Below are 10,597 nucleotides of genomic sequence, written 5' to 3'. Positions count from 1 at the left end.
GAGCTGTGACACCATGGCCAATGGCTAACACTCCCATTCTCTCGCCTCTACCTTTATGACAGTGGAGAAGGCAAGGCTCTCCCTCCCTGTCCCTTGCCTCCTGTTCACTGCTCCTGTTTTGGGCTCATGATCTGATTTTGCAGGTGATGCTTCTCTAAACTATCTGGCTACAGTGTCCCGAGTTGCATTCCCTTGTGGTGCTGCACCCATGGGTTTTCATGGCACTGTCGAGCCTGTGCCTCCGACTGTCCACTTTTAGGGGCTGTGAGTCCCCATTGCAGGCTTGGCAAGGGGAAGGAGACCCAGCCTGAGCTTCATCTGTGCCGCAGAGACACCATGAAGATGCGCTAAAGCAATCTGTTCTCCCATCTTTTCCCAGACCCTTTGCCGTGAGACACAATATTTTGGAGGGGCAGCTGAAATCTTGCTGGTGTTAATTTAGTTTCGGTCTGCTCACTGTTAACTTTGGGCTTGCTGCGCTTTTTGTGGCTCCTTTTTCATAAAGAAAGCTTATTTCTCTTAAAACAGGGCGAGAAGCAGCTTGGCACCACAGACACTTTAAAGATGTTTGAACATTTGCAAGAGGAAGCAAACACATTTTTTTAAATATTATGAAAAGCACCTTGAACAACAACTTCTCATCAAGAGCCCCCTGCAGGCTCCATCCTTTGCTGAAGGAGCCCATTGCTCAGCCTGGGAGCATCTGAGGCTCAGTGCATCACCCCACACTTTCGTGCTACATCTCAGAATCCTGTCCCGGGCATGCCATCCAACAGGGCTGGAACAGTGACGCAGGGCACTGAGTAGGAGATGAGCTCTGCTGAATCACAATAATATTAAAAAACAATGAGGGACATCCCACAGCAGCTCCTCTCTGCAGCCATACTTACCAGCCAGCCCTCAGGAGTGGATGATAAAAATAAAGAGGAAAATAAATTCACAACATACTTCAATATTGTCAAGTGAGCAGTGGTTCCTGAGTCACTCTTGGGTCTCACTAAGGTTTTCAGGCATTGTTTCACTGTACCCTACTTACATGAAATTGGGATATGACTCGTCTTTGTTTTTCCCCAAATGAGGTTTTCCTACTGAAACCTTGATTTTCTGGTCAACATAAAACTTGAGGGGTGATTTTATTTTTAATTAATTGTGAGAAAAATCAGGGGTAGATAAGCACAAAAAATTTACATGTCTGCTAATGTCCACAGAGTTAATCTGTTTTTAAAATAAAAAGACATTTTCTGGCTAAAAGCCTTTCCTTTCTAATATTTTGACTCTCCCCACAGGTGTCAGTGTTCACTTGTCTCCTTGTTGTCCCTTCTGACATAGTACCATGTTCCTTGTGTTTCCCCACTGATTTTTCTTGGTAGAGCCACATCCCTGACAGCCAGCTGGCCACAGGCACACAAATCACAGATGCCAGGCATGGGAGCACTGACAGCCAGCAGAGACCATTAGATCATCTTGCCTGACCTTCCCTGATGTAGGGCTGAGTTTGGCATCCAATTACTCCTGTACCAAGCCCAGTAACTCCTGCCTGGCTCAAGTGTATGGGGCAGAAATGCATCCTGTCTGGGTCTAAATATATCAAAGGCAAGGGAATGCGCTGCTCTCCTGGGTAGTTTAATCTTTATTAACACTCGCTTTTTAAAAGGTCTGTTTGATTCACAATTTGAATTTGTCTGGCTTCAGCTTCCAGGCGTGAGCTCATGCGATGCCTTTCTCCTCTAGATTAAACAGTCTTTTAATACCTGCCTTTCTCTCCCCATGAAGGTACCTCACACAGCACAATTAAGTCACCTCTTGATCTTCTTTTTAATAAGCTAAACAGGCTGAGCTCCCCTGGTTTTGCACCATAAGACATTCCCCCAGCCCTTCCCGAGGATCAAGTCTCCAATACCACCTGATCCCGTGCAGGGGGGATGCATGGCAAAGCAGCCCTGTGCAGCTGATGAAATTAAGAAGCTTGCAGGATATGGCAGCTTTTCTCTGCTGCCTGCTCCCCTAGCCAGCCTGTATTTTTGGGGAGGCTGCTTAGGGGTGTCAGGTGAGGTTTCACACCTCTCCAGGGACCTCTCCACCCCAAGTTCCCCAATCGCTGAGCAATGGGGAGGCAGTACCACAGCTGCCCCCATGTGTATGGATGAGATGCCAGACAAGCAACAAAATTTAGGGCCCTTTCCTAGTGCAGGGAATTTGGGTGTTCCCAGAGCCATCATCTGCATTACACCACACCGTCACACCAAGCCATCCCCATCAACTTTAGCCATCCCTAAAATTCATAATTCCCTGTGGTTTTAGGTGGTGTCACTGCCATCACTCACCCTTGTCTCTAGAGAGTCCCAGATGGCAAGCAGCAGCCTCCCACCCACGGCACCCATGGCATTTACTGACCAAAACAAGGAACTGGACAAGACCTTTCCTCATTGAACATTTACCTGGAGGAACAATAAAACAGCATTAGCCAAAAAATGAAAGTCAATGCACATGCAATGCTGCACACACATTACTGGCAAGAATCACTACTTTTGATCCATTTTTTAATATGTTTCCTTCTGGACTGGACCCCAAATGCCCCAGCCAATGCAAGCGGGGATGGGGATATTTTGGGTGATGCAGTTTTAGAGCCAGCCAGCCCACAAGCTGGATTTTAGCCACGGGCTTCAGCAATACTGTTTCACAGAACGTTATAACGTTTTAGCTGGGAGAGTAGGCAGGGCCCCTTGCACTCTCCACCGGGTATTTGTCCTGCCTGTGAATCAATTACAGCAGAGACACTGTGTGCATTAGGATTGCTGCTTGGCACCTATTTCAGCCCTGATATATGTTGCTCTGCTCTGAAACAAACGACTTAGATAAACCTCCAGGAGGTCCTGTCTGTCAGCGAGGTTTTTATTAGCTGAGCCATGCCCATTCTCACAACGGAATGGCTACCTGGTAGAAAATTGTAAGCTGTTTCCCTCGGAGGGGGTGAGCCCGAAATGAGTTTCCCGATCTCACTTTGGGAACAGACTCGGATATTAAAGGGACCAGAGAGTATCATTACTGCCAGGTGATAAAAACAACCACTATTTGGGAAGACTGATGGCCTTTGTACAAGCTCCCAACAGAAGCTTCATTCTGCACAGTGGATAATAACAGCCGTCTTGGGCTGAAATCCCAAAGCAGCTGCATTTTCCAAGGCTACAAAAGTGACTTCAGGATTCCTGGCGCCACGTTGCTCAAGCATCACTTTTTGGCAGTGACAAAGCCCAAGAGTGGTTAATATTCTTCAATGATCACAGCTTAAAGATGTCATCTGCTCTCTCCCTGCTTGCAACTCTGCTTTCTGGATTGCCGCCCTGTCTCAGCAAGGGTCAGGTGTCAGTGGGAGCAGAAGCTACCTGGGGCAGGAAAGCCAGCAAGCACATCTTCCCCCTTGCAATGGGGAGTAGAAGGTTGAAGCCTAAATCTCTGCCACTAAAATAGGTGCCAGCTTGCATTATGGCATCCTGAAAACATCATTGCATCACACTGCAGACATGACCTTTCACTACAGCTTGTTGTGCCCTGGGAGCAGGCAGCACCTTCCAGCACCATCTCAAGCCTATTTTAACCAACTGCAGTGCTCTGCCTGGCAATGACAACTCCCTGACCACTGGTCCCGGGGCAAGCTCCAGGCTGGGACCTTCTCAGTTTCCTGCAGCTCTCTTGGCCACAGCCACACTGAGCAGGTACCTGTCCCATCTGAGAAGTACCCACCCTGCTAAGGAGCTACTGGGATCTTTCAAGAGTTTTGCCAGTCCCTGGACCAGGGCTCTACAACAAGCACAGAGCTGCCACCAGCTCACCTGGGAGCCAGGCAGATCCCCACAGATTTTCTGAGCAGCTTAACAAATAGTTATTTCCTGTGCCCATTTCCTGCACCACTTCCCATTCCTACATCACTGGTTCCACCAGTGACCTTGTGAGAGCCCAGAAGGACGGTGGAGCAGCATAGGGATGTGGTGAGGCTGTGGTGTGCCATCACCCCACTCACAGGGCTGTCCACTGTGGCAGACCCAGCAGCCTAGGGCAGGGTCTAAGCCATGGGGCTGCCTCTCACCAGTGTCCCTGCCCCAGGGTAGAGCTGCAATGGGGGCACATCTACCAGAGGGCAAATAAAAAAGCAACAGCGCTTTTCAGTTCAGCTGCTGTTTGTGTATTCCCCTTGCCAGCACAGGGGTTTTGGGTGTGCAAGCCTAGGGGTGTTGACCAGCCCCTTGCACACCTGGTCCTGGGGCTGAGGGCTGTGCACGGCAGCCAGAGGCTGGCTCCTGCACCAGAGCTACCCCACACAGAGGACTGGCTGCATTTGCTTTCACAACAAGGTACCCTGTTGCCAGTGTCACTTACATTCAGCCCTGATACCTATTCATCCAGCTCAAGTGCTTTTTTCTATATGGGTTTTCTTGGCTGTTTTCTCTAGATGAAGATTTTCTGAAGAATGCTAGTTCCCTTTGTAACCTTTCAAGAGTCCTCTCTGTATGAAGTTCTCTTCACATCATCTCCAACAGATGCAGGTAATAAAGTCGCAGCAGATTTATGAGTTTGAGAATCTCATTATATCTATCTACCCATCAAGAAAAGGAGCTGTCTTAAGAAAAGGCAGGGGATGGATTTTGCTGTTATCTATTGTTTAAAAAGATGAAGAAAAAGAAACCCTCTTCAAGCCTTCCCAGCCCCAATTGTGTAAAAACATCCTCTGAACTCACCAAGCACAGTGCCAGCCTATGCCAATGTCAGGACGTGGCCCTGCAGCTCTTTGGAGAGTTGAAAAAACCCAGCTCCATGCCTGCGCATCTCTGCCAAGCGCCTCAGCTGGCACCAGCTTCAGACCCAGCCACAGTGCTGCTGTGGATGACAGTCAGTCCAGGTGGACTGTGCTCTTGGAGACCTGTTAGAGACAAGTTAGAATAGCTTGTGAAGGACAATAGCAGCTCACTGCTGATGTCTGCCTGTGGAGATGAACATCCTCAGCAAGCAGCAGCGTAAAAAGGGAGCTCCCCCCATGGTGTCCATGCCCTTGAGGGTCCCCAAGGCCATGATACCATACCCATAAAGCATAGGTTTTGGCTATGGAGCCCAAATAGGACTGCTATCCTACCCCTATCCATCCCAGCATAGACCCCACAGCTCACCCACTCTGGCAGTGGCTTGCCATGAAGGACAAAGGCTGTGAGCAAACAATTAGGCAGCAGAAAGAGAGCCAGGGGGACCAACAGCCTTCAGAAGTAGTGAGGTGTCAGGAAAGAGGTGACAATCCCCTGACCCACCCCATTCAGCACTGATGACACTGCCCTGGTGAGCCTTCACAGCAAGCACTTGCTCCCAGGCTCCATGGGAGCCACGCAGCCAGCTCCTTGCCTGTTCCCATGCTCTCTGCTGCTGCTTTCCCAGCAGCCAGGCCAACTCTCCTCCAGGATGCTCCCATCTGCCTGTGCCTGTGGGGATGGAGGGTTTGCACCAGGAAGGGCTGACACTGGTGACATTTATAGGCAGAAGCTTCTGGGTGGTGTCAGAGAGGGTTAAACAAGCACATTAGCAGGATCTAGTCTGGGGGATCGTGGCAACGGGTCATGTGTTTGCCATGTTCTTCGACCACATCAGTCAGGGTTTTGTAATGGCTGAAGTCCCACTTGGGAAATACATTTTCCAGGCATGGTTCCAGTCAAAAGGCAGCTCTGCAGCCCTATTGTGAGCACAATTTTGCAGCTTGTTTGCAAATGGTCAGAGACCTGTCTAGCATCTCTCCCAGCCCAGCTCACTCAGCAGACCTGGCTGTGCTCAGCCTTGGAGGAGGAAAAGCCTTTGGGCTCATCCCACAGGAGAAGGGCCCAGATCTGTGAGTTACATTGTCCAGGCAGGTCAGAGACTGGGACTGGAGGGGGCACACCAGGATGTGACAGACAGCTGGCATGAAATCATGGCTTCTGCAAAGTCAACAGGACTTTGGTCACCAGCTTACAGCCACAATTTCAGCTTCAAAATGCTGGTGTCTGGGGCTTTCAGTCACTCCCTGCTCTGTTTCACGGATATGGAGCCTCTTTCTCTGCAAACATAACAAATCAGTTTTGATCTTTCCCATCAGCCTCTTTTGCAAACACACATCCCATACGACATCTCTGTTCATACATCAAAATACTTGGCAAAACAAAGCAGAAACCTGTTCTTCCTGTCAACTAAAAAATTAATTAGGACAGAACCCTGATTCTGAACAAATAAGCAAAAATCCCACCTCCCTCCAGCTCTTTAAGCAAAAACTTTCATTCAAGGATTAACTGCCAGTGAACAGTCACAGCTATTATATTTGAAAGGTGACTGGTCTGCAGATGAAATGTCAGAGTTTACTTTGCAAACACTTTCTGGTTTTTTACAAAAGAACAGGGAAAAAGCCCACCCTCAGCCATTGCAAATCATCACTGTTGGATGAAGCAAAACATCACGTCCCATCTGAAAATATTAGTTCACGATTTTGTTTCATGCCAATCTAATTTGTGAGCCATGGCGAGGCACAACCTGTGTTTGAAGAGTTTAATAAGTCACTGTATGTGTAGCATACAGCCTTAAATCCAGGCCCTAAGGAGATGGGACCCCCCATCCGTAGCACCCCTGACCTCAGTTTGCTGGACCCTATGGTGGGCTGGGGGTGCAGCCTTGCTTTAGCACTGCCCGGACCCTGCTGCTCAGGCACCCACCTGGCATTTGGGCTGGGTGCATGTACAGCAGCTGAGGGGCTGGTTCTTCACAAGGACTTCACCCCTGCGAACCTCTTGTCAACAACAGTGGCTGAGGGAAGCAGCACTTCCACAAGCTGTGCCAGAAGAGGAGGGCTTTGGAGGGGAGCAGTTGGTGGGTACCCAGCTGAATGGCAGCTGACAGTAGAGGTGTTTGTGCCCTGCAAGAGTGAGTGGTCTATACAAACCCAAGTGCATCACAGCCCAGGGTGTTCCCATGCCACCATGCCAGCAAAGGGCCCAGTGCCAGACCATGGGGCTCCACAATGTCCCCTTGGTCTCAGAGAGATGGGGCAGCAGTGACATCAATGGAGCATCTCACCAGCTTTGAGCTGGAAGGAGACAGGGAGCTGCAGCCCCACTGTAGGCTGGCAGTGACCACTAGCAGCAGATCAGCTTCTGCCTCTTCCCATAGCACAGCATAAAATACAGCTGATAGAGGAGTTTTGGTTCAATCTAGAGACAGATTTCAGTACAAGAGTCAGCAAAAATTTCTTCTACTTGAAAAAAAAAAGCCAATCAGGAGTAGAGACAAAGTCTGACTTACAAGAGAGGGGGAAAAACCAATCCGCAAAGAGAAGAGACAACAGTTTTGGCCAACACACCATGGCCTCCATTAAATAAAACACCCTGTCATTTGCATTCACTTGGCAAGTGACTAAACCTGAACTTGGCTGCACACTTGATGATCCACCATTACTTTCCAGGGAGGAGGTTGAAATATTCTTATTCCTATTCATTAGGCCAAAGTAATTCTCTTAATGCCATGGAACCAGCCATGGACAAGATGCTGCACATAATGTCATTGGCAGTGTTGCTAAATGAAATCCCTCTGCAAGCAGCCGGGGGAATCAATACTCACAGTAATTTGTCCTTCCAAGTTTTCCTCCCACGCCTTCTTATTTGTGGTGTCAGTCTGTGCCAGCTCTATCTACCTCAGCTGTGTGTGGGGCATGGAGGGGCTCAGGGCTGGGTAAGTGCCCCAGTGAGGTGCTCTGCCTCTGCTACTCTCCTCCATTTGGGAGCCACTTCCCTGCCCCGTGGGCAGCACCTCTGTGTGGCCTAACATGTTGCTGTGGGGCAGGCAGGCTTTGTTACAGGACTGATCAGGAGCCAAAAGAGAGGTATGAGGTGCTCTTCCCTGGCTCTGTGGAGTATGAAGGGCTGATTTTATAACACATAACGGAAAAGAATCATGGCTTTTTCCAGTAATTGAAAATACAGCAAAGTCTTAATTAAATTATTAGCCAGAAATTCAGCTTCTGTTAGGCGATGCTGCCACACCACGGCAAACATGTCAGGCCATTAGCAAGCACAGGGCTCAGGGACAGCCCAGCCCTCACACATTAGCTGGAGTAAATCTTTATTGCTTCCTGAGCCCTTGCTTCAGAACACATTAAACATCAATAGCTCAGCACTCAATGTCACCCAATATTATATCAAATCATTAGTGGAAGGTTAATCATTACAAAAAGAAGAGGTCTCAGCTGACATTTCACTCATTTCCTATGTGGAAGCCCTATCATTACCACAGCAGCACAAAGATTTGGGCTCAGTGGCACCTGAATGCATCACTGTGACTCATAGGTAGAGGGAGAAGGTCCCCATCTGTTCACAGCCAGAAGAAGGGACATGCCCAAGGGCCAGACAAGTTCCATCCAAATTGCCATTTTTCCCAGCCAGCATGGGAGCCAGCTCAGTGGCAGAACCTTCCCGGAGGATTAGGCCTGAAACAGGGTCCCAGTTGCAGCCACCGTCACCCCACAGGGCAGCCAGCCAGGAGCCCTGCAGACCCAGGGAGGTCTGCACAGCAGGGGGGGGGGAAGCCCTTTAGTGTTCTGTCCTGTCATAAAAAAATTTATATTACCAAGTTCAAATCCTTGTGTTTCTTTTCTGCTGGCATAATAACTTTGAAATGTATTATTGCTGAGACACTCGCCTCTCTCTGCCAACAACTCCCTGGAGAAAAGCACTAGCAGAAGAAAAGAACTTTTTACAGCTTCTTCATAAAAGAAGTCAGCAATCCACTGGACCTAATCAACTTTTCCTAGAGATGACAGGGACAGAGCCTCAGCTGCAGTAAACCAGTGGAGCCTCATTGGTATGTCATAGAGAATGCTCCCAATTTGCTCTGTACCTTAGTCAGTCTCTTCCATGGAAGGAAAAATTTGTGTTGCTGCTTCCTCTACCAGACATGCTAGGAAAGAGTGGCGGACCAACATTACAGTCTAGGAAGAACTAATAGGAAAAGAGAAGCATTTAAGTAAAACCACTCACTAACAGTATAGATCTTCTTACCGGGTCAGCCTGCCAATGCATCAGGACAGCTGGATGGTGTGTGTGAAGAGAATCCATAGCTGATTTAGGATAACAGCCTAAATCAGGTGGGTTTTAGGCTGCTCTTTTCACTCAGTCACGAAACACCAGTGCCAGAGTCTCAGCAAGAGCCACATTAGTGGCTGGTCTTTCCACCGCCATGAGCTGTGCCATCTGCAGGAGAAGACTTCCATTTCAGAAAGCACCTGATGGCCTCTGAGCTAATTTTCCCTGCTCCCACAGACAAAGGCAGCCACAGATGTGGTTACAACTTTGATTATTTTTTTTTAAATCATTTGAGAAATCTTGCCAGAGAACAGTTGGAAATGATAGTCCTAAGCAGAGGCAGCTCAGCTGGCAGACTTTGAAATAAGGCTATTGCATTAAGCGTTTAAACTGGAAAAATAAGTGGTTTGGCAATGAGGCAGTCGATCAAAAACTGATGCTCTGCAGGACGAGGGCTGAACCAGGCAGGGTGTCCCTGCCACGGGCAGCTCTGACCCCAGCCAGGAGCACCCCATGTCACTTTGCCTTGCTGCATTCTGGTTCCCTTCACCCATCACCCGGGACACTTGCACCTCTCTCATCCAGCAGTATGTTCAGACGCAGAATGGGAGAGCATCCTGGTCAGCGGGTCAGCAGGTTTTGATCCACACTGCAAAAACTGGATCCCAGCACTGTTGTTTCTGGGGTGTGTGCTGGCTGCTGCAGCAGCAGGCAGCTACAGGCACCTGAGAAACCAAGCAGTGTGAGGCAGTGGTTTGGGGCAGACCACAGGGGACTACTTCTTCCTTTCCTTCAATTCCTAGTGGAGAAATAGAAAAGCAAGTGTAATCAATTTGGCATGTATCTATTTACTATGAGCACATACTAAAGACTCACAACAGATCTCCTCCCCCACCTTTGGCAGCCAGCCTACATGTTGGCAAGCAAAAGATGTTATCTTGAAGATTCACTGCAATACCCTGAGTCATGCTGGAAGTCCGAATCCACTAGGAAGCCTGCTGAAATCAAGGACCTATCACAGAGACACTGCCTTCTCACGTATAGCAACATTCACCAGGTTGGATCCTCCACACCCCCAGCACCAAGGGGGCTCACAGCCAGCAACACTTCACCTGCCTATTCTACAGGGTGGCAGATATGAGAGTCCAGTCCTGGCCACAGGACTGAGATGACAAGAGGACCTCTCCACCAAAGCTCTGCCCCAGCAGACTGGGCTTTAACTGAAACTCCAGCTAAACCTCACCTTTCTATGCAGGGCCTGTGGGGCCAAGTGGGGTTGCTGAGGTGGCTGCCTCAGGGCTCTGGGCTGTGGGGAGACAGTGTAAGCCTGGGTACGTGACAGAGGAGTGAAGGCAGTGGAGCTAAACTGATTTACATCAGCTGAGGAACTACTGCACGGTTGGGCAACAGAGCATAGCGATTCAAGGGAGGAATAGCAAATTCAAAGCCCAGCATTAACACAACTCAAGGACTCCAAGGAGAAAAAATTCAAACATGCAGCAGCCTTAAATCAGGTGGAT

General features: G+C 49.0%; 1 long non-coding RNA gene across 1 annotated transcript; it reads right to left on the bottom strand.

Annotated features, from left to right (window-relative positions):
• Positions 1–2,354: 2,354 nt before the first annotated feature.
• On the bottom strand, positions 2,355–9,111 carry LOC108639498. Its single transcript, XR_001920553.1, has 3 exons — positions 9,054–9,111; positions 4,734–4,915; positions 2,355–2,438 (listed from the first exon to the last, which is right to left on the bottom strand). It is a non-coding gene; the product is annotated as an uncharacterized LOC108639498 (long non-coding RNA).
• Positions 9,112–10,597: the final 1,486 nt, after the last annotated feature.

This window comes from Manacus vitellinus, unplaced genomic scaffold, assembly GCF_001715985.3.
Source record: "Manacus vitellinus isolate BGI_N305 unplaced genomic scaffold, ASM171598v3 scaffold_20_pilon, whole genome shotgun sequence".
NCBI classification, from domain to species: domain Eukaryota; kingdom Metazoa; phylum Chordata; class Aves; order Passeriformes; family Pipridae; genus Manacus; species Manacus vitellinus.
The sequence above is the reverse complement of the archived record's forward strand: the minus strand, read 5'-3'. Positions and strand labels throughout refer to the sequence as shown.